Source organism: Electrophorus electricus, chromosome 4 (assembly GCF_041902795.1).
Source record: "Electrophorus electricus isolate QZ-2024a chromosome 4, ASM4190279v1, whole genome shotgun sequence".
In the NCBI taxonomy this organism is placed as follows: domain Eukaryota; kingdom Metazoa; phylum Chordata; class Actinopteri; order Gymnotiformes; family Gymnotidae; genus Electrophorus; species Electrophorus electricus.
In genome coordinates, this window is record NC_137500.1 from 4,241,300 (window position 1) to 4,263,393 (window position 22,094).

General features: G+C 41.3%; 1 protein-coding gene across 1 annotated transcript in view; it reads right to left on the reverse strand.

Annotated features, from left to right (window-relative positions):
* Positions 1 to 22,094, reverse strand: part of lrrc4ca (leucine rich repeat containing 4C, genome duplicate a) — a 50,134-nt gene that overhangs the window by 25,609 nt on the left and 2,431 nt on the right. The window lies entirely within an intron of this gene.

Below are 22,094 nucleotides of genomic sequence, written 5' to 3' on the forward strand. Positions count from 1 at the left end.
ACACTGAAGTGCTCATAAGCCTGTGTTCTCACACGCTTACACTGGAGTGCATGTAAGCCTGTGTTCTCACATGCTTAAACTGAAGTGCATGCTCCTCTGCTGCAAATCCTCATCAACATGTTTCATGTTGTTGTGCAAAATTGGCAAGTGTGCTCAGCCCACTGGTGGGGCTGGGGCTGAACAGAACTGAACAACATTCCCTGTATAAGCACAAATAAGTGCTGTCATTGGATTTCCTAAGAGGATTTCAGATATCAAGCAAAACCAGCACATTCATTACAGGTATCTCAAGATGTGGAAGAGTTAAGTCTCTGTGTGCTGACGTGGTCCACGACGTAGCGTTGCACAAGCAAAAGGGAGATTACCAGACTTGCATCAAGGATGCTAAGTGTCAGATGAATGTCACTTACACCATGGCATGTACTGCTACTACTGTTGGATTACATCAAAGGATAGAAGACATTAGCCTTCTATCCTGTTTAGATGCTAGTCTGCTATTTCTCCTCTAATGATATGAACACAGAAAGGAGGAGATTAGGTCAGCAGAAGGGGCAATGTCTGTGAAGCAGAGAAACCATGAGGAGGTAACACAGCAGAAATATTCCAAGTGATCTATGAAGTGGATATGTAAATTAAACTAAGTATGATTGATAAAAATTATTATTACAATACAGCTTATTTGTAACAGATGAGGAAAATCATCATTTCCTATGGTAATGTTAACATAAATGGCGATGATTATGGTGATGGTAATATGAAATTGCCATCTAAAAAAGAGAATATTGCTTCAGTAAATTAGGGGGTATAACACAGGACTCCATCATTCACTCCTTCCTCTTTATATTTGTGTGAGGGGTAGGGAAAGGTGCCAGTGATAGACCTATACCCGTGTCATGCAAGAGTCTTCTTCCTCAGAGCTTCAGAGCCTTCCAGCCTGTAGCTTACCTCCTCACCCAATCCTATTCATAAACCATCACTCAAGGAATTATAAAACTGGTCTCAGATCAGCCTAAAGGCACAATGTCCTGCAATAGTGTAACCTTGCAGAAAAGCTCTTCATTAACCTTCAGAATGTAACACAATGAAATTTAAATGTGCACAAAACACCTCCCCGCCCCCCGCCCCCCCCCCCACACACACACACACACTTACACATGGCCCACACAAGGTAGAAGTTGGTTTAACATTTTAGTGTGACAGCCTTGGCCAAAAATATCTTGAACTACTGTATTATATTAATGTTTATTTATTATCTTGCCAATTTTGCAGATCATCTTGTTTGTAAAATGAACTTTTTTGCATATTGATATTTTTAACAATTTTTTTTTTTTTTTTACCACAGTTTGCTTTGTGTCCGTATACCTAATTTTATTGAGGCAAATATGTAAGCCTTACAATGAAAGTACTTAATGGTGCAGTAGGCACTTCAGATGTTAGGGGGAGGGAAAGACGCATTTGTGCCTCACACAGTATGGCCAAGAGGCCTGCAGTCAGGTAAAAAACCTGAGCAAGCCATTTAAAGATAATGCAATGTGGTATGTTATGCTTTTACAGGTTTATCCTAGCTCGCTACCTTGCAAGCAGGCATGTGATGTGGGAAATTTTTATTTTGCAGGCAACCAAACATAAATAAACAACCAAATAAATAAATAATGACATTCATCAAAAAACTAGACTTGTAGAGGTAGTAATAATAGCACACCCACCCTCCACCCCCCACACCCACATGCTCATAGCAGCCCCAAAAATTCAGAAACACAAGGTACACCCTGATTAATAATTTCAGCAGAAGGTGAACCATCGTGCATGCCCATGCAATAAACTGTTCCATGTTCTTCTCTAAAGAATGACAGTTTGATGATGATGGACCGAACATGTCACACTTCAGTAGCCATCGATGTTTTCCCTAGGAGCAGTGTTCCAAAGCCTTCCGGAAACAAGGCAGATCCAAAGCCAATCTTGCCTGACGTGGCCCACCACCGGCTGCTAGCACTCTCTACCTGTGGGCGATCTCCCACCACCCCATCAGAAACTCAGCAGAGCAGCATGACAACACAAATACCCATGTGCCTACCTGTAAATGTGCTTGCACGAAACCACATTCGGATGTTACACAGGCATAATGTAATTTCTGAATAATGTAATTTTAGATTTCTCCAGCATGCTGCAAATCATAAAATAGGGGGTGGGGCTAATGACCAATTGGCTAAAAGAGTAATAAAATTGAAGAAACGAAAACTCAACATGTGAGTTGCTTTTGCAAGTGACAGGGACACACCAAAACTGTTCATGTTTATCACCCAGTGTGTGATCTATGTCTATAAGCCATATCTATCTGGGATAGAGCCCAGCACCAGACATATTGCTCAGTCAAATGTCCTTAGCTTGCTCTGTGCTCTGTGCTTGTTATGGCCATAACAAGGTGGGCATTAACTACCCAGACACCTATGATTAGCAAACAAGCACAAGGCAAAAAGGATGAGACAGGGAGCAATATGTATCCAGGGAGCACTGTTAGACATATGAACTGTGGATGCTTAATATTGTACCAGTAAAAAGTGTTTTCAGGGTTTTTTATTTGCATGATGTGTGACCATGCGATGGAAGGACAGAAAGACTGGCAAGTGGGGGTGTGGGACGTAGACAAAGACAGAGAGAGACACAGGGCAAGAAAGAAAGAGGCAGAGGAAGCCTGGAGGAGTACAATAGAGAGAGAGTGATAGCTGGAGGCAGGGTACAGATGGAGAGTGATCGGGGGGGCAGGTCTTTTTCTGTGGGAGAGGGAGCCAGTCTGAAGAGGTTATTTATTTTTCATCTGGAGATGCGGGAATGGAAGGGTAGCATCGGCGTCTCTGTGGAATTACCCTGTGCGGAGACTGCACACATGTTCTCCTGGGATCCTGCTTCTCCTTCCCCATCTCCAGCATGGAACTGTTGCTCGCTATCACGGCTTAGAAATAGCTGCTCATTCCAAAGACACTACCTCCCTCTGTAGATTCTGTTTTTCTCAGTTCAAGCGGCTACGCTGTGGCACACCATGTTCAGCTCCAACCCATTTTTCCTTCCGAGACACAGGGTTCTATGTGCTTTATGTCATTAAAAGATCTGCCAGCGAGCCTACCTTATTAGACAACCCCCCCCCCACCCACCAAATATCACTGGTCCTCTAGTGAATCAGACTCAGAAAGCTCCTGCTAGGTTTTCCGCAGCTCATACTCACTGAGAGAACTTCACCGACACATACTCCACCAGGGGTGGGATGAAATATAGTTAGAGTGTGAAATAAACCTGAATCAGTGGAGTAAATGGGCATGGAGCACTTCCCCTGTGCTGAGGCAGTGAGCAGCAGTGGGGGGCTTAACCAGGCCTCCGTCTTAACTCTCCACCGCTTTTAATGAGCGAAGGTGTCAAATTCATTCGAAGGAGTCTCTCACCTGGGAGGCACCGCCGAGACACGAAGAGGCGTCAGTATGCTAAAAATAAGTCCAATTGAAAACAAACGACTGGAAGTGTACTTGCTGCTCAGTGTGGAGAACCTTTCCCTGTAGTAATCAAGCCAAGGTTCTGACTGAGGTTTTATTTCGTGGGGTAGCATAATTAAAATGGCACTGGCATTGCAGTGTGGTGTCCCTGCATTCCCACGGTGAGAACTGCGTCAGGTGCTCTGTGCCAGCCGATTTCCACTTCGTGCACCATTACGCCACGCTGAGCGTCCGTGCCCTGACAAGGGGGCTCCCATACATGAAACCTGACTAACACTACAAAATCGTCAAGGAGAGCAGATATATTATATGGTTTCATGAGGCCCCTTTGCAAGCATCTTGAGATGAGGTGATGCCACAATGAAAATGGTGCAGTGTAGGCAGTCTGGATTGCTTTCTTAAATAGAAACAGGTCCATTGAGCAACAACCTCCTCATCCACAGCACGGTGAGAGCAGGTTCTGGCATTAAGCATATCTGAAAGGCGAGGGACATCAATGCACTCAGACAAAATCACTTTTCCTCACTTATCCACTGCTTCCCATTCTTTTTTCTCTATCCTTTCATCTTCCCTTGCAGACTTTCTGCTCCTCCCTCCATCTTTCGCTCCTCGTGATGCAGGATAAACGCCACTGGAGAAGCAGTGGGACGTTGTGAAGGGGCAGGCTCCATGGAGATGCACTGCAGTTAACTGCTCACAGTGTACCAGATTTTAGGCCACACTGCCAAATCAGATATTACAATGAATGATTGGGAATCAGGTCCAGTAGAGAACAGATAGAGAACAGATCGATGGCTCTCTTGGGGGGAAAAAAAGCACTGCATACTAGGTTTAGTTACACTCTGCTGGATAAATAATCACATGCCACTACAGCCATTCTAGTACATTAAGGTCCAGTGGTGGGCCAAGTGCAAAGCATTTGGACTGCATGCTGGCTAGTCATTTTTCTCATTCACTTGAGAAAGTACATCCTTAAATGACTGTGAATCACTTTGTTGCAAATTGACTATACTTTCATTTATTTAATTCCCCATGGTTCAACCTTGCATTGCTGCTAGCTGTTTTAGCCCGTTCGAGTGGTTTGCCATATGAATCAATATATTGGATGACTTTTAAAATGGAATTCGGCTGTGTTTATTCCAAGACCACATTTGCTCATTTTATTTCTAGAGTTGGAAACAATATTTTCTAGTGCACAAACATTTCAACCATTGATAGAAGAATGGTTGTTAGTAAGTATGAAGGTTTAATGCATGATCTTTATAACAGATATGCCTGTAAAGGCTTCTGTAGTGTTGTTGGGTTGTGTAAAGGGCATCCTAAGCACCGGTACTTCCCAACTTCCTACCAATACGGCATACTACATCCATGTAGTTATATACTGTACTGTAGAACATCTAACACAATTCTATTCATCCTCTAATATTCCCTTGACATTACAATGCTTTAACTGTTGGTATTTTTCACCTCAACCATTCCTCCAGCTGAGAGGAGTGTGGACTCAAGTCATGAATTTGATGACTTAAGACTCAACTCAACAATGTCATAAAAGACTTTCAACCGCACTTTGACTTTAGCTGTAATTCTAATGAGCTGAGCTACTCATACCTATCACTTTATACCTATCACCTAGCAACCAGAGAAATTCTACAATCAGTCATGGGAACCTTGACGGGCAGCAGTGTTAAAGTATGTGTATGTTTGAAAAAAGAATCCTTTTCAACTATAAAATATGCTATTGTGAATAAAAAACAACTGCAACATGCAAAACATGTGGGGTTAAAATCACCAAAGGAGATGAGTCTGCACTCATGTGTGTAGGGTGAAGATTACCAATGGAGGTGCATCTGTGCTTATGCATGTGGGTAGCCTAGTAAATAACTAACAAAAAATGACGAGTCGAACACCTAATTTGAATTAATCTCTCACCCAACACTACTATTTATGTTGATTTTTTGACTTGTCAAAAACATTGTCTCAGTGATTATAATAAATTCTGAGTGTGAATTTGACTGCCAGGTTGAGCACTACTGTTTTATAACAGCATGAGCTTGTGGGAGAGCTTCATCTTGAAATTTAGGACTTGACTTGCCTGTCTTGACTTGAGACTTGACTCGGGACTCACTTGAATTGGGACTCAGGACTTGAGTGTCAGGACTTGACTTACTTGTTATTTGCAACTTAGTGACTTGTTCCCACCTCTGCCAGGAGAGTACCAGAGTATCTAACACAGTGAGTTAAAAAAAGTTCCCAAGCTTAGTGAATTTACAGAACATCGCCGAACCAAAATGTGAAGCTACGTACACAGAGAGGCTGTGACTGCAGTGAAGTTAAGTGCAACCAAACTAAGAGACAACATTGTTTATATCAATAATGCTGGAGTAAAGGCAATACAATACAGTTACTAAAATACATGTACTGAACTATGAATATAAAAAATAGTTCTGTCATCAACATATTAATTTTAGATTGATATACATAATACAAAATTACACAGAATCAAAAATGTTTCCATTTTGGTGGGCAGTAAAAATATTTAGCCTTAACCATTAATAATACCAAATTTTGTTCAAATTCCAAATGTGTACTTGAACTTATAGTACTCTTAGTACTTGACCCTATGAGTATCTGCAATATAAAATACCTGGAGTAATGTTTGTTTGGATTGTAATATTACGCATAGTAAATATATCTCCTAGTGTTAATTCCTCTTGGCAAAGACTCCTTAGGTCAATGTTGAATAAATCTCAGTTTTCTATATGTCTGGATCATAATATAAACTTGCATTTGTAAACTTTGGAACTTTGAAAGTCTGAAATGGTCATAAATACTACTCCATTTTCAGACTACTACACTTTGCATATTTGCCCATGGGAGAGATAATCAGTTTGAATATTAATATATTCATTATTTAATCATTCAGTAGTCAAAACATGGCTTCACCAAAACTGAGACTTTACCTGCGTTATCTAACACTTCCACTGGAAGGTCCATTCATGAGTCTTCTACCTACATATGTTCCTATGTAACATATTGGCTTCAAAGTTATTACTGCATAATTCACAGTAGTTACTGGATAATATGTCTTAAAATGAATAATCTTATAAAATCTGGAGTTTAGGATGTTAGTAAATAACTCTGGGACCAGAAACCGGTAAGAATTTGGAAGGAATGTTTTATTTGCCAGTCAAGGTACTTCCTGAGTTTTTCTTTTGTGCACATGAACATAAAATACTCTATTCAGCCATCAGTCCCTGATAGTTCCAGCTAGGTATAGCTAGTTTACATACATGTGTTTAATAATAGAATGAGCTCTGAAGTGAATGAGCTCTTCATATTCCCATCCACCCACCAACCCATAATGTTCCTGGTTGTAATATAACAATAATAATAAGCAGGTTTGTGAAATTATTTTTAGAAAAGGGGGCGAGAGAAAAGTACAGGAAGAGCGAGTGAGAGATGCAAAATAAAATGAGTCACAGACACACATTTCCTCTCCAAATGGCTGCCATTCAAGAGAGAGAGAGAGAGAGAGAGAGAGAGAGAGAGAGAGAGAGAGAGAGAGGAACAGAGAAAAAGACACACTGAGAATGGTGGGACACATGGACCGAACCTACTTATTTCCTTTCAAAAAGCGTCTCCTAATTTCTGAGGCTGGGTCTGAGTCTGTGTGGGAGGTAATCTAGAATATGGGGGAAAAGATTCCCACCTATCCAAAACAGATGACTGTTTTGACATTGTTTTTTATTAATGTATTTGTTGGCAGCTATTTTGATAGGTAAGCCTCAGAGAGTTTACATCAATCATGCATCACAAAGTTTTGACATGAAGTTAGTGTGTTAGTGTATACATCATTGTTTGGATATGTTCAGTCCTGGTGAGTATGCTTTGATAAAAGCAAAGAGCCATACTCCTACTATATTTTAGGCATTGTGTTTTTCCCAAATGGATTATTTACAGAGGATCCTTATTTAGCATTCTAGCTGATAAAAGTGACAGCTCTAGTGATGGGAGCTCTACTTCAAAAGTCCTTGTTGTATTTCACTAAGTGCATCTATATGAAACATTCATACCATCTTCAGACTATGAACTGGCCTCCAACCTATTTGCCATCCCTGGTGTCTCATCCAGCAATGAAAACATATGACAAGTCACTGTACAACAGTGCACACTTGATAAATATTTAAAGAGGCTTTCTTACAGAGTGTAACACCATTTAATAAATCCAAACTACAACTAGGCGCACATATAATCCATTAATATTTCTATTACTTCTGTTATTTGTTCATCCTTTTTACTCATTAACTGTTAATAACTAGCCTTCTAGTAGCATGAGCTGTTCTTGACCTAAGTGGTGCATGCTTTTTGGATGCTGTGAGAAACAGGCCTGCAGGATAAAGTTAGAGTGGCTCCACTCTGCTGCCTCAGCTGGGGCCCACTGCTCAGCCTCCAAAACTTGCTCATTATGGCTGCTGTGTGAGTATGGCTTTACATATTTACTTTAGTGGTCTGCTGGGAATCTCTCTGCCTGCTTCACAGCACAGGGGACGGAAAGGAGTCAGTGGCAGTGACCAACACATTCATCAGTGCAACATCTACTCCTTCCATATACATAGATATAATTTAAAATACAACCCTCCCTAAGACTATGGTAAAAATATGACCATGTGAGAGTGAGAGAGAGAAAGAGAGAGATAGATAGATAGATAGATAGATAGATAGATAGATAGATAGATAGATAGATAGATAGATAGATAGATAGATAGATAGATAGATAGATAGATAGATAGATAGATAGATAGATAGATAGATAGATAGATAGATAAAGTCAAATTTCAAAGTCGCATTTATTTATATAACATTTTCTATAACAGCTGATGTCTTAAACCAAGAACCAAGACCCAATGAGCCCATGCATCAAGTTCAAACACCAGAGCTGCTGACCTGTGATTGAAGATCATGGCTAAGATGGGCAGACTACCAAGACCAAGTAAAGTACCCGAAAAGCATCTGGAAAATGAATGCAGCACTAAAGATGATTATTACTGTGACCATCACTGAGAACAAGCAGCTGATATATGCCACAGCATCAGTGATACTTAAGATGCTTGGCTACAAGATGAACATCATCAAGGAAAAGTATCGACCACGGAGAAGGATAAGGCCAACACAGAGAGAAGATGGCCAACTATCAGAACTGCAGAAAGGCATGATAAAGGTACATGAGAAGTACAACAATCTGTTCATACCTGGGACTTGGAGTCTGCCAAGCAAAGATTAACAGGTCTGGCTGCCCAACTGAAAACAAGAAGGATAGAAACCAGGAGAATAAACAGATTGTTTTCCCATGAGCCATCCAAAGTGTACACTTGGTAGCAGGGTAACAGCACAAGAACAGTCCCACCAAAGCTATAGACTGAACAATAGCAACTACATGCAAATACATACAAAGCTGAATGGGAAGAACAAGATCCAGGCTATCAACACCCATTCTACCAGCCACCAGATACCCACTGGCATAATAAGCAGACCAAAGGAGGAAATAGAAGTCACTGACATCAAGACAAGGAAACTGCTCACAATGCATGGAGGGTTTCATCCCAAGCTGAGGGTTTCAAACAATAACCGGAAGGAGGGGGTCTGAGGACTAGTGAGCGTCAGGGACACTATCCAGGATGAGACAACCAAAATCCAGGAGTACACAAGGAAGATGGCCCTTAGTGATCATTACTTCTTAATGAGTACCTCAGACAGCATAAACCCAAGTGGGATGGAAATAGGGAGGAGTATGAACCATCGTGGACCATCATGAACCATCATGAACCATCATGGAACCATCAACCCTGCACAATATGCATCATTATCAAATAGCAGAAGTAGCTGATATAGAGAAAGCCTGGAAAAGGCTAGTTTGAAAGACAGCATGGAGGCACTAATGATGGCAGCAGAGGAACAAGCTCTGAATATGTGATCAACAGAAGCTGGGCTCTATCACAGCAGGCCAGACCCCAGATGCGGACTTGTAAATACGATCCAGCAGATAATAGTGGGATGCAAGATGCTAGCAGGCAGAAAGTACATAGAACACCATAACCAAGTGATTGGCACTGTACACAGAAACATTTGTACCAAGTACGGGCTGGAAATTCCAAGGTCAACGTGGGATGCACCAACAAAGCTTGTGGAGAATGACAGAGCTAAGATCCTGTGGGACTTCCAGATACACACTGACAAAATGGTAATGGCTAACCAACCAGACATAGTACTGATGAATAAACAGCAGAAGAGGGCCGTAGTGATAGATGTAGCAATTCCAAGTGATCGCAACATCAGGAACAAGGAACACAAAAAGCTTGAGAAAAACCAAGGGCTGAGAGAAGAGCTATAAAAGATGGGAAAATTGAAGGCAACAGTGGTTCCTGTAGTAACTGGAGCACTAGGTGCTATGACCCCCAAACTCGGAGAACAGCTCCAGCAGATCCCAGGAACAACATCTGAGATCTTTGTTCAGAAGGGTTGAGTCCTGGGAACAGCTAAGATACTACACAGGACACGCAAGCTCCCAGGCCTCTGGTAGAGGACCTGAGCTCAAAGGAAAAGACTGCCTAGTGGAGGATGAGTGGGAAAGAGAGAAATTAAATGAAATGAAAGCGAGAGAGAATATGTATTTATCCTCATGAAAATTGTGTTATCTGATTTCACAAGTGAATATGCAGTGTGAAAAAAGAGAGAAAGAGGGAGTGAGGGAAAGCAAGCGAGCCATAGGCTGAGGCCTGTGCCTGTCTTGTGGTGGTTGGTTGAAAGGGCTGCTCAGAGAGCTGGAGCGTTGATGGGCATTGACAGCGCACAGCTGTGTGTCAATGCTGTATTGTTGGGCTTGAGTCCTAGAGGACTGATTAGCCCAGAAGAGCTTTATATAGGCAGAGAGCGAGAGAGAGAGAGCGAGTGAGCGAGAGAGAGAGAGAGAGAGAGAGAGAGAGAAGAGAGAGAGAGAGTGATATTAGGTTGGGAAGGCTTTTTTTTTTTTGTTCCATAGAGACTCTTTACCTCATTGCGTTGAAGGAGCACACAAGCGTTTAGCAATCTGTCTCATAATTAATCATGCGTTCTAATCAGTCATGGCTGCCGGATGTGTGTGTGATAGATTCTCCATGCAGGTTCTTCAGATCCCACTCCAGCCTCCAGCTCTATGAAAGTCTGCAGTCATACTTCAAGCAGCCTTCTTTGCTTATCGAACCAAGGAGCCGCTCCATTACAATTCTCCTGAACACTGCCTAATGTATGGAAATATGGTCTGCAGTATGTAACACTGCATTCTAACCCATTTTTATCAGGCCTGTAATGGATGAATGTAATTATATGACAGAGTGGCCTAAATCTGCAATTAGACCAAGCTTTGGTCACTGCAGTAACAGCACAGTGCTCTGACAACAAGGCTAAAGCCAACAGTGAAATCTCCATCTGCTTGTATCCTGCTCCAGGAAAAGACAAAGTCTCTGTGTTGGGGCCAAACATGTAGATTTTGAAAGGAGGAACACAGCTGTAGCTGTAGTTGGATGGGTTAGTTTAGTTCTTGCCACTGCAAGCAAGTCTGGCTCAAGCCTATGCCACCAACTTCCTTAATGTTCTGCCTCAGCTAAGAATAGCATCTGTGCTATCCATGCCTGGGCTTTCTGGAGCACATGAGTGTGTCTATTGCTGTGTGCATGTTTGTGCATGTTTGTGCGTGTGTGTACATTCCTGTGTTTATCAGATAACATCCTTATTTCTTGCTGCTCCCATTACCTATGGAAAAGTGGCCGGGGTGTCACTGCCCTGTGGATCATGTACCTGACTTACTGTGAGGGGATTGGCTGGCTCACAGGATACAAAGACATGTGGACACATCGAATAAACAGCCCTCGACACCAATTACAGCACTCACGGCACAACATGTTGAGATTAGTTAGACACAAGTACTCATCATTAACCCAACGGGGAAAGGCAAATAAAGATAGGGGAAGGAATACACAGTTAAAAAAAAAGAGATAGATAGAGAGAGAGAGAGAGAGAGAGAGAGAGAGAGAGAGAGAGAGAGAGAAACAGAAGTGGCACAAAAATCATTTTAAAACACATACAACCTGCTGTTCATGTCTGCAGGCCATGACAGAATGGGAGGTAGGATGGAAGTGCAGTAAGGAGGAGGTTGGAGGAGTTGGCTGGCTCAGCCTGAGAAGCATCAGCATGGAAGCTTGTATGCATTTGACTCCAGGAGAGAGACCCCGAGGAAAGCGTTACCGTGTGTCCTCCCATGCTCCAGCCAGCATCGCTCATTCCAAGGAGGCCTCTGAATAGCTGGCCTGCGGTTTTTCCCCGAAGCAAGGAGTCTTTGGTAATAGTGCTGTGGAGGCCTGACAGGGTCCAAAGGGAAGGCAGAAGCACATGCCAATTACTTGACCTCTCCGGCTGCAAATAAAAGCAGACAGGAGCACAGCTCTGCCTAATGTAAAAATGCAAAGTCCCCAAAGGTGGTACTACACACTTACTGAGACACACATGCATGAGATGAACTGCATTTGCAATCTGTGTGGTATTTTTTTATATAACAGTTATTTGTGCTACTTTAAGGAGAGTGAGAGACTGTGTCTCTGCCGACACAGCACTGCATGGTGGGCGGAGGGTGTTTGATCCATGCTTTGGCTAAATGCCTCAGTGAAGTAAATAACAGTTCTGTGAGCATGATCTGTGCTAGATCTGTGAGTTAGCATGCTCTAACCTTTGATCTAGCTCCACATTATTATTTTTTTTATCAGACATATTTACTATGCCCAATACAACATTACAAACAATATTAAATGCAAAAACAAAATAAGAACACATGAAGTATACTCTGAGAGTTCACTTTCTAATTATACAAATCACCAGCAGATTTGTGCTTAGTGTGGTTTCACACAACCCTTTGGGGTAGTGGTGACTGTTATCAGGTTTCTCTGCTGAACACAGGCACCTGCACGGGCTGCAGATCTGCCACCTACTGTGCCTAAATGGCAGAACGAGACTCTGCAGGGCTTTTCATTGCCCGGAGGGAAAAATAAACCCTAGTTTGGTGGTGGTGGGTCGGTGGGTGCGATCCACATCCACACAGCCTTTTCTTGTGGTCCATTTCATTTTTGACACTTATGACCACACATTTCATAATATGAGGCTAAATTACATGACTTACATTTTCAGATTGATAGCTGCCATTCTTAAATAGATGCAACAAATGCCCCATGGACAAGGCCAAAGCCACACACTAGCTCTTAGGCCTCACCTTCAGCTCTCTGTCTTCATTAAGTTTCCAATTCTCTTTGCCATGAAACAAAATAAACACCTTTCTTTCAATGCATCATTGACTTTTCTTTGTAAGTACAAAGTTTGGGTTGGTGAAATTAAATCTAAAGGTTAATACAGGAATGTCTGAACAGCTTGGAATGAAAGCTACTGCACCGGATGTGATGAAATGACTGTGGGTTACAATGGTGAAGAAAGACAATGAAATCAGTCATTATAGTCTGTATTAGGTAACTTTGTGCCTGCTGGAAATGTGAGAAATTAGTACCAAAAGCATGAAATAAACAGTATGTATGAACAAAGCAATGAGTCTAATTTGCTTCCCTGCATTGTGCATTAGGCCTCTTGAAGTCACATAAGAGAATCACAAGTAAAGTTAATTGGAAGTGTTACGGATCTTTTATTTGAAGGTTTGACAGTGAGATTACTGATTTTGGTCCTCATATTAAGTGGAAGGCAGACAGTGGCCAGGAAATGGTGTCATCTAGCCTCACTGCACCAGGAGAGCAGACCCAGTACTCCTCTTCTGGGCAGACAAAGACTTTTCAAATACAAGATAGTAGTTTCATTCCAACAAATCACATCACTGCACAAACTGGACCCAAAACTGACAGAAAGACACTGGAGAATAGTCGTGCCATCATTCTTCTGTCAGGGGATTTTCCCACAACCAATCAGATTAGATTCAACTCAGTCTCAGTGGCAGAGCTTTTTCCTGACATAATTGTGGCATTCGTGATGTTTGAAATAAAGACGAGTCCATTTTAGCTCAATGCTGCCATAATTAGGCATCTTATCAATATTTCATTTCAAATTAATTGCCACCCACATCTCATTATGGGTAAAATATGGCCTACATTTGGATAGATACTGAGGACCCCCTCAGATCATAGTGATGGTCTCCCTACTGAAACATGTTACTGAGTGAAATTGGGGTCATATGCATATGTAGAGCAGGATTCTAGGAATTACTATTTTTGAAACTGACACAAATGTCTTGCAGATGAGCTTCTCTATCTTTGTCTGACTTCGCCTGTCTGTCCTTCCCCCTGCTCATCCATCAGTGTCTGTCTTCCTGTCCTCTCGCTCTTAAAGCCAGACTGTCATGTCGCCAGCATTAACAAACATTTACAGACCCAATGTCATATTCATTCATACCAACCAGCTTGTCTGACATTAAAAGGAGTGCAACCATTGGCCGCACAAATGCCTATGTGTCTCAAAGAGAAGACAGCCAGCAGATTTGGGTAAAATGCTCCAGGAACCCCTTTGGTGAGAGGCCTGGCAGGCAAACAGGACATGTGCCAACATGCATTGACACTCTAACATCATTTGCGTCTCCCACATCACTAACATCCTTCTGTTCAACCCAGTACACTCCTCATCCAGCAGGGGGCAGACTCAAATCAAAGAACTCCTGTGGAGGTTTGGTAGGGCAAGGCTCAGGTGAAGAAGGAGAGAGACCAGAAAAGAAAACAGGTAAGAGTGAGGGTTGGCTAGGGTAGTGTAGAATCTGCTGAAGCAACAAAATGGTATATCAAAAAAGGCAACAAGGACAATAAAATCTGGAATGTGTGTGTGTGTGTGTGTGTGTGTGTGTGTGTGTGTGTGTGTGTGTGTGTGTGTGCGTGCGTGCGTGCGTGCGTGCGTGTGTGTGTGTGTGAAACAGAGCGAGCGAGCGAGAGAGAGAGAGAGAGAGAGAGAGAGAGAGAGAGAGAATGGAAGAAAAAGTTGAGTGAGAAAGAAAAGGAGACAGAAAAGAAAAAGGGTGATACAAAATGACAAGCCAAGTGATGCAAGCAAGCAAACCAATCTACAGTGGAGTAAAAGAAGTGAGAGAAAAAATAACTTCTTTGTGAGAGAGGGAGAGAGTGAGAGAGAGGGAGAAACACTGATAGAGAGTATGTCAGGAGGAGGGAGACACAGGACTGAACACCGTGGCATGTGTCCACAATTGTAACACATCGTGGTCGTGTCTGAAGAGTACCCACAGGTCCTCAGGCCTAAGGGCACAATACCAGCAACCAGTGTGTGTCAGGAGTAGAAAAACGGTTTGCAAATGTGTGTGTTGAAGAGAGAAGCAGAGAGATATCAAGACAATTAATTATGCAGAACTCTTGATTTGACTGCTCGATGATTTAGTTTCCGAAGTGAAGAGGGAATTTGGAAGACAGGTACCAGAATGTTGACTGGCTGTCTGCACCTGAGCTGTTTATACAGAAAACCCACACCTGCTGCCCTGGAATATTCACACACATGCACACACACACACACACGCAACACACACAAGAGGGGCCCCTGCGCGGCCTTCAGCTACACACCATGTCACTCCACTCAATCACCAATGACTATCACAAGAACTAGACTCCAGAGGATTATACACACATCCATAAGGCTGACAGGCCAGGGTAACATGGTCTTTGTGTTCTCTCAGGAGTAGTCTTACAACACACACATCAGAAGGAAGCACCAAGATCACTACCCTTGAGTGAGCCAACTCTGATATCTCCTGTTATAGTGAACCACCTTCATCTTTTATTTGACAGGTACCAGCCATTCACTCTAATAACAAGTTAAATTATCCTTAGTCCAACAAAACTCTTTGAAATTTTCCTCGCTAATAATTACTCTGATACTCAAAATCATATGTGCTAAATGTTAAACCTGACATTGTGAGTACTCGGTGAATTACACATTTCTTAATTTATAACCAAGAAATTAATTTATGGCGGCTCAAATTATTCCATCTTTAACATTGTGTGGCATGTTTTGTTATTGTTCTTGTTATTGATCAGGAGAGGCTGAGTGTGAAAATATCATCCAGTCTTACTCTCATCCTTCCGGAGAGAGGGAGTAGTATAGGCTGTAGGAGGGCTTCCCGCTGAATGCTGAAAAAGCATGCTGGCATTGTGTTAATTTGTGCTGGTTTTGCAAACATTTTGCTTTGGCCCATCTTTTGCTAAACAATTTCTAAACAAATCTCTGCTGTTTCCTTTGCGACACAAAACAAAACAAGGCTGCCCTTTGGGTATACTTTGGTTAGTGCTGGTCTTACAATCACAAAAATAATGAATCCCTCCTCTTTCTCTATGATCTCTATTTAAGTATTAACTGTTGAGATGGTATGTGGTATGGCTTAGTAGCCTGAAACTGGGAATGTGGATATGTTGGAATTATGATTAAAGTAATTATCAGGGTGATTCATCAAAATGTGGGGCAACCTAAATGTATTTATTTACACTCATTACCAGACCTTATGACCTTATGACCTTATGACCATTCAGTGTTCTAGTCAAAATCATTCAGAATGAAATTGCTTGCTTTCTCTTTCTGGATAATCCTCCAAGATCCTCTCCCTTACGAACACTAACACTTTGTAAGTGTTATATACGGCTCATATAACTCGCTTTAAATGGCTTTGAATGAAGCTCCTTGCACCTGCTTATATGAGACTAGACTAGTGGCTTCACAGTGTCAGTACTCTGTAACACTCTTGGCAATTTGTTGCCTTCTTTTAACCTAATGAATGATGAGTGTCTGAATCAGCACAGATGAATGTCACGCAACACATTTAGATGACAGTTACCAGATGCTATATTAGCATTGTTTATTTGTGATATACTGATAATGAGTATATGGATATCTTGTTGATTGTATTTATTTGTTAGGGAACATGTAATTGGATGCAGGGTGTTTATAAGTGATTGAAAAGACTCTGATACAAAGTGTGACTGCTGAATTAACACACAGATGTAGCAAGGGAGCAAAATACAAAGATAAAGATACCTGATAAAGATGTATGTTAGAATGATATTGTACATAAATATCAGAAATATCATCATAAATATTATTATTGTTATTATTATTATTATTATTATTATTATTATTATTATTATTAGTTGCATTTATATAACGTCTTTCTTAAACTCAAATGAGATCTCATGTGATCATATAATCAGAAAAGCTTATCACTAACAAATAGCAATAATATATTTCAATAATAACAATAATAATATATTTAAATATATAGGTCCTTCATATTCATGGTTATTAAAATAGGTTAGCATTGTGCACATACCGATAATGCTTTCAATAGTCCTTATGACTCCTAAATAGTCCTTAAAATTCCATTTAAATTTAACCATTTGTTAATTTAACAGAATGTAACAGTACAAGACTTAAATTCAGTGAACTAGCAGCTGAACGTTGATGTCTGAGGCTCAGTAATGCCACAGTCCTGCTGCCTAGTGCTGGAGGCTATATATACCTATTTTATTACCTTATTATTAGGTAATAAAAGTATTACCTAATAGACCTTTTGACAAGTATTTCCCATAGACAGTTCACTTGACTAGCAGAAAAAGAGTTTTGCTGACTTTTGACTAGTCAAATGTTAACAAAGAAGTCAACTACATTAATGAAGTTAACGAATTCATTAGCCAACTCATGATGAGTTGACCTCACTGCTTTTTGCTGTATATTTGATGCATTCCTGAGCTTTCACAAAAATGTGGAAGAGAAATGTGAGAAGAGCAGCGCTTAAGACGGTGTGAAATCTCTGCAACGGTGACACTGTTCATGGGTAGCTCAAAGAGAACTGTAGAAAGTGCACTGATGAATCACACTGGTGATCAGAAAGGTACCTTAAAGAGCACACATTTCCAGGTTTTCAACAGGTCATCCATCCAGCTCACCCCAGCAGGCAATTCCTAAAGAAACGCTGCTCTCGCATCACATCTCCTGGTTCCAAATACACTATGCAAGGAACGGAAAAGAAGGTTCTGATGCATCTGATTGTGTTCGGCAGGCATGTAATGAAGGGGTGAGTGCATGTGTGTGTGTGTGTGTGTGTGTGTGTGTGTGTGTGTGTGTGTGTGTGTGTGTGTGTGTGTGTGTGTGTGTGTGTGTCAGTTACTTTTTATGAGCGGTGCAGAACTGAGCAGGCCGTCTGCATTGGACTGATCCAGTCATTATTTGAGTCTGAGTCTTTCTGTACTGGCCTTTTGTGGGAGGAAATTACATTAATGAACTCAGATAAGAACAATCAGCTCCAGCTGTGCTTTCTCTTTTTTCTTCTTGCTCAAATAACCTATTACATGCAGATTCGTCCTGCTCCCATCGTTAACGTTCTCACTCCTCCACTCTTTTTTGGCTTTCTGCATATTTTCTCTCTCTCACTCACTCTTTCTCCCACTCCGTTTCTCTTCCTCGCCGATGACAAGGGAACTTCACCTCCATTAAACAGGTGCTTTAGGAGGAGCAGGTGAGCAATGACATGTCACCTTCAACACAGCCTATTTTAACCTTTCAAATTAGCAGGTAGAATTAATATAGAGACCCACCACCATATCATATAAAACAGATGCCTCCCAGGTGTAGTTGAGCTATGGTTAGAGCTTATTCTGCATCGTTTTCAGCTGCACACACACACACACACACACACCCCACACACACACTACATGCCTAACATATTCTCTATAGCAGAGACTACTTCACATACAAACACATTCAACAGCAACATTTACCTCTGCTAAAGGTCTGCAATAAAGGATGGAAGATAAAAATAAGAGAGGACACGTAGGTCCAAACATGGACTGCTGATGTAATCTTGGGAATTACTCATGTGCCACGTGGAATTCAGGTCATTTACTTTAACGAAGTTTTGGAGTGGAATGAGAAGGCACCCACAATATTGAGTCATTAAATTGGTTTGGACTTAACTGGTTGTATGTCTGTGATGGCTGCACATACCCTTACACTGGAGGATTATGCTGGCCTTTTTTGAGCACTCTGCAGGTTCTCTAATAAAGGTTAAAAATGAGGATGAAGGAGTAGATGAAGATGGTTCTGGATTATTATGAAAACGCCTAACGAGTGCATGCCTGCAGGCAAACTGGGGATTTATTTGATTGAACCAGTCTCAAAATGCATGTGTTGTGACGATTCCTCATCCATGTTTGGCTGTATCAAAGTGGTGATGATAAGAGAGACTGGTACCAATGGCAAAGAGGTGAAAGTGCATAAGAGGAAAAGATTCAGAGAAATGTCTATCAGAATCATCAGAACGTTCGATTTACGATGTCCGGCAGAGTATTCCAAAAGATTAATGACACGAGGCAGAGTGCTGATTGATTGGGGCATCGACTGGGGGAATGTGCTGTGCTCATGCTACAGAAAAGGCTGCCAGAAGGAAGACCTCTCCAGAGGAACACTCTAACATTCAGACATTCGGGTCAGATAGAGAGATTAATGAGAGTCCACTGCATGTGCAGAGGCGTGCATGTGCGTGAGTGAGAGAGAGCAAGACAGAGAGAAAGGAAGAGCGAACGAGAGAGATGGCATGACTCTGTGTGCATGTGCGTGGGGTCCATATGTAATTATGAGCATGTGTGCATGTGTGTGTATTTGTGAAAGGAGTGGGTGAACATGGGGACCGTTATATTTGTGGGTATGTAGATGACATATGATAGCATGTTAAACAGAGAATGATGGCTGGTTCCTTCTCTTCTAAGGATTAAGGGCTGGTGACAGCTCCAACTGATGAAGATACCCCTTCTTTCCCACTCTGAACATAGATTCTTCCAGCACTGGGAGCTGTAGTGTGGACATTTACCTTTCGGTGTTGGCATTTCCCATGCATGCAACAGCATTTCCATTAGAACATACTACCCATACTGTTCAGCTGCACTAAACAATGTACACATATGTCTCTGCATATATATTCCTAGAATTTTCTTCTAATGATAACAAATATGCATTCCTTCCACATAATCTCACCTCCAGACTTCTGTGGGTCCAGTCTTAGGAAAAAGTCCTCAATGTTATACCATATGGGGTGGAGATTATGGCACAGAGGAAGGTAGATAACATGGATCTCCCTCTGTGTTTAATTTCCCCATCATGCTGAATCAAATCCCCTGGGAAAATGCATACCCTGAGGAGATGGAAAATTGATGGGCGGTTTCCATTATTGATAGACATTTGCGGCGGTTTAAGGCATGAATACTCAAGATTGCCTAAGATGGGTTTTACACAGGCTAATCTATCCTTTTGTTTTTAACAGGGGGTGTCCAATGTGTTAGAAAAAAGAACCTCGTGGTCTTGCTTTGAACCCTTAAAATGTCTGAGGAAATTCCAGGGTGCAGAAGGTATGTGCACTGACAGCTCTTGCTTGTCTAAATGAATGATAGCCTTATGCTATAGGTGTGTTCTTTCTGCTTGACAAGTTCATTAATTTTCTGTGCAAAATGGTATCAGACACACACACAGCCAGACATATGGACATACACACTAATAGATGGATGCAACATGCCATACATTTTCGAGACAAAAAGATATAAAAACAGCCTTCTGTAAGAGAGACACTCCCACTATGTAGATGGTGAACTTGTGTGCCTGTTAATATCCATGCTGCACCTGCTTTGCTGCAGTCTGCAAATGGCCCAAGAGGCTCTGGGGACTCCACTAGTGTCATGTTTGAAGAGTGAAATAAACAGGCACAGAGGTGCCTATCGTTTCCAGGAATTTACCACAATTCACTGCTAATCTATTTTTATACCTTTGCAGCCTTCTTTACTCTGAGTTTCATTATTTCACCATTTCCTTCATCCTCAGTATGAGACTCTGTGGTCATACCATATCCAAATGTGCCACAGTCCACACCAGGGGTAAACATGGCTGTTGAAAATAAGGGTCTGGTGCATGCACAGGCTAAAGCAAAGCCAGGCGAGAAAGTTGGGGAGATGTGGAGAATAAATAATGGAGTGTCTCTATGCAGACATGAATCACTCTGCATCATTCACCAACAAACAAATGTCATCTTTCTGATCAGCCCTGCAGATTCATCATGTGCGAACCCCTGACAGGGGAAGAACATAAAATGAGCAGCCTAATTCATCTCCCCAAGGCAACACCACTCCATCATTCCACTGCTCCTCTGCACATTGTGTGGTGAAAGAAGAAGAATCACTCGTTCACCTTAGGGAATAGGATCCATGTGTTTTCAGGTGCAGGAGATGCTGTATTAATGAATGCAGTGTTTGTGGCTTTAATTTAACCAAGAGAAAACTGCAGCACTGCTGACTTTAGTATATTTTTCTCACTATCTGAATTTTGCAGGCTTTACTGTAGTGGAGTTTAAATAATTGCAGTTACATAACATAGCAAAGATATTATACGCTCAGTATGTTGACAGGTAAAAAAACATCAGCGAATGGTTCCAGCTAGATACAGAATATCTCATTTTCTACTCTTGTAAATCTCAGACTCTGATGAAGACTGTTTATGTACATTAGCTATTCACAACTTAACAGCCATTCACAGCTTGACCCCTCCATGGGTTCCTTACAATGACAGATATTACATGGATATAAAGATGTCCTTTTCATGATCAGAGTAATGAATGGATACAAATCCACTCTGCACACATGACCCACGTACCTGGAAGCCTCTAAAAGAAGGAGTGCCTGAACTGACACAGCCTTGTAAGCTTCAGGATGGGCATTATGCCAACAGGAAGCTCTCACTAAGGGATGACAGTGTGTGGGTGGGTGTGATTTGGCTGTTTCGAGAAGACAAAATGGAGTATTTTCACTGGACTGATGGAAGTAGTTCACTCACTACACATACACACTGCCTGTAATTAACTTGCCTCAGCCTTCATGGAACCTAAAATTACCATTTCTAATTTACTACATGACCTCAAAAAGGGCAATGCAAAAGAACTTCTTTGAATTAGATTTGTGAGGGGCCTGCATATTCATTAAGACAGCACAGAGAACCACAGAAAAAAAACCAAGACTGTTTTGGAGGAAATCATGCACTTTTTAGGAGAAAGTCAGGAATGAGCAAACCCAATTAGTTAATACAAATGTTGTAGTACACAAAGACTCTTGTACGTTTATCTATGAAAGATTACTGTTGCCATGAGACAACTGACCTATAAAGCCTATAAGTGCCTCACTCTGAAAACATTGCAGAATGTGAATTAAAATGTATAGGTATGCATAAATCCCAAACTCTTTCTGTAAATAGTTTTTATGCCTTTTCTAGAAAGATGAACTTGTGACTAAGTGAAAGTGTATTATGGAATAAGGTGTGAGGCATAAGATGCATTCTATCAGTATAGGCCTTATCATCATGGATACAAATATTAAATATGATTCATAAATGAACTATCTTGATTTATTTATATGTGTCCAAATTAATGAAAACTATCAATATATACTGCCAATATAAATTACAACCATAAATAAACAATTATTAGATCAAAGATGGTTAACTCAATTAATTAAGTTACTC